Source organism: Frankliniella occidentalis, unplaced genomic scaffold, assembly GCF_000697945.3.
Source record: "Frankliniella occidentalis isolate FOCC.00 unplaced genomic scaffold, Focc_3.1 Scaffold14, whole genome shotgun sequence".
Classification (NCBI taxonomy): domain Eukaryota; kingdom Metazoa; phylum Arthropoda; class Insecta; order Thysanoptera; family Thripidae; genus Frankliniella; species Frankliniella occidentalis.
Window position 1 is genome coordinate 574,503 of NW_026267144.1, and position 3,005 is coordinate 577,507.

Here is a 3,005-nt window from a genome sequence, read left to right on the forward strand (position 1 = left end):
GAGTCTATTGAATCCCGGGGGCCATCATCCACAGCTAGTTAGTCAAAGAAGGGAGGGGGGGGGGGGTTGCGGGGAAGGTTGCGGTCGTATAGGGGGCTCGCGTCATCGGCCCGCACAGGAGGCGAACCATCTGATTTGTAATTATTATTGTTGCAACGGTTTCGACGGTTTGCCGACACCATGCGACGATGCGCTTCCAGCGGGCCATATACGGGTAAAAATTAGAGAAGAAGGCTGCGCTTCCTAATGAATGTTAAAACGGGCTCCTAATTCTAGGCTCCCTCCTTCCCTGTGTGAATTAATTGCGGACGCCAACAAGCAGCTTCTAGCGAGGCTTCTACCTCGACGGCACGGAAACCTTGAAAACGCTACCTTGCACTCGCTCCCTTCCCTCTTCCCCTCGCCGGGGCGCCTCCACCGCAACAGCCCTCTCTCTCTCTCTCTCTCTCTCTCTCCGCTCATACAAATCTATGGTGCGTGATAGCCCGGCGTGCTCGCGTGCGAGCGGCGCGCGCGTCGCGGGCCCGGCTACCGTTGGCTCTTCATCTCTCTCACTGCACTTTGCATAGCGAAAAGGCAAAAGATTTTTATTCTTTGCCTTTTCCCGCACTAAAAGGGGGAAAAATGCGATACGCGGCAACGCGGCATGGCCGGGGAAGTGAACCTCCGCGCGTTTCGTTTCTGCCGCATGTTTGTTCCGAGATGAGGAGAGCTGACCCACATTGGGGTGGCCTGGCCTTATCAGGAATGTTATGGAGGGATTTGTTTCACCTCGCATACGGCGTTCACGGTAAAGGAATAAGAATGTCGAAAACCCTGCCAATTGGGTTTCTAGGAACTTCGTTGTTGCTCGCGTAGTCTAGGAGCAATATAGTGCGCAAGCCATAATCTCAGCAATGAGCGTGTGTTCTCGTAAGCTGGTGCTCAGGTCATTTTCTTCAGTTCGTATACATAGTTCAGAACGCGAAAGCCTTTCAACGCCTAAAGAGAACAATCAAAACGGTTCCTGGTTGAAGTATACGATTTGTAGTTTTAAACCGTCTCTTTTTCATAGTTTCGGCCTTAAACTATCAAGTTCATTGCGTATAGACACCACAATTCAAAGTTGCGGAGACGTGACAAGTAGTTTGTTTAACCGAAGTAAATTTGCATCAGGACAAGTAAATTAACTTGATTTATGAACGGCCTTTTTTTGGGTTTACACTGGACGATGTTCACTCTCTCTCTGTATAGTTCGTTGCAGTGTGTCGGCACGTTGCATCGGCACTCAACCGCGCTACCCGGGTATAGTCCAATCACGTAGGGCCGTCCGGGCTGGTCATAGCCCCTGTGGGACGGGATGCCACTGTACTGACCGGAGTGTACATGAGAAAACTGTGCCACGCTCGCACCGCGTTTGTGTGTGTTTGTCTGTTGAGGGGAACTGGGGGGGGGGGGGCTGAATCGACTTGGTCACACACCACACCGAAAAAACACTTTCCTCCACCACTCCACCACGCGACACTCTTGTGTTCATGAGCAATAACACCTTTCCCCATAATAAGAATGTCTGTGCTCCGCACTTGTGTCCGCGTCCTTGCCTGCGTCGTGTGTGAGCGCCCCCTTCCAACTGCCGGCCGTGCTCGCCTCGCACGCCCCCCGCCTGCTGCACCGCACCACTCTTCCAGATTAGGGTTTTATGAAAGATATCGGCCCGGATTTTGCGCCGCCCGGCTGGCCCCGCTCAGGCGGCTCCGGGGCGGAGAGTGCGGAGGGCAGGGCTCTCCTGGAGGGACATGAAACAGAGGAGAGTCGACCGCCACTCCGGCCGCGGCCGCACCGCCGCCTTTCACGATCTCCAGGGTGTGAAACTTTGTATTGCACCCAGAAACGCACGCCGGGTACTTCGCCGCGCCCTTTTATGTTTTTTCCTCGTAATCTCGTTTCTTTTTGCCCGTTCGTTTCTTTTCGCCCCGTTTTCCCTCCCCGCCTCGTCTTCGCTCCGCCGTGTGTTTGACTTTGCGCGCGTACTTCTTCCCCGCTCCCGTTTGTTTGTCCGGTGAGTGGCAGATTAAGCCATTGATGAGCACACCCGCCTGCAATTGGTTATGTTAAACACGCTTCTTCCTCTATATCTGGAAAAGCCCCATAAAAAAACAGAACGTGCAAAGAGATAAAATGAGAAAAAGTAAGAAAGACGGATGGAGGTGGTCTGCTTGCGCCCTTGCAGCAATCCGCCAAACGTGCCATTACGTGCAGAAAACGCGCGAGCAACGTGCGAGTGCATGCTAGGTCATTACTTTTGCATTTCGCTTTTAAAACCATCATTTTGTGTTCGAGGTGCCGTGTGGGTAGGGGGCGTGAGCACTGCGCACCACAGCCCTCACGGGTCTTCACCATGAGGCCTCCTTCCAAAGCTTGCAGCTGTGCCCTGGGTCTGCTGACACAACTAGACACCATCATGAACCGTAAATGACGCCTTGGGACCGCTGTTTGAAATATTGCGTTATTAAATCTTCCCTTATAAAAATATTCTGTAAGGGAATTCCCTTTCCTAAATAGCAGAATTAAACAAAATATTTCATGCATGGTCATTATTTTGAAAAATTATCTCGTTTGCATATCCTTGTTGTTTACGTGTTTCACCACACACCTAGAAAACAATGTTCTTGATTTTTGAATTTTTAATATACAAACGCAATTTTTTTACCTGAAAAACAAAAAAGAAAACGTTCTAATTTGATTCCTTATGTTCCTATATCAAATGCAAGGCATTTGAAAATTTCGTAAATCAAGAACACAATTTTCTCATAGGAAACTAGGTTTTCTCAGTGTCTTAAAGTCAGTTTTCCCGGCGTGTCCCTCCGTGCGTCCCTCCGTACCGAACACACGTCGCGGGCCGCGGGTCATGCGGCACTGCTGCCTTCCTTTACGGCTGTTTCTCCTGGCCGCGGGCCCTCGCACTTGCGTGGGTTATTCTGTCGAGAAGAACATAATCAAGCTGTGAGCGCACCACGACAGCCCCC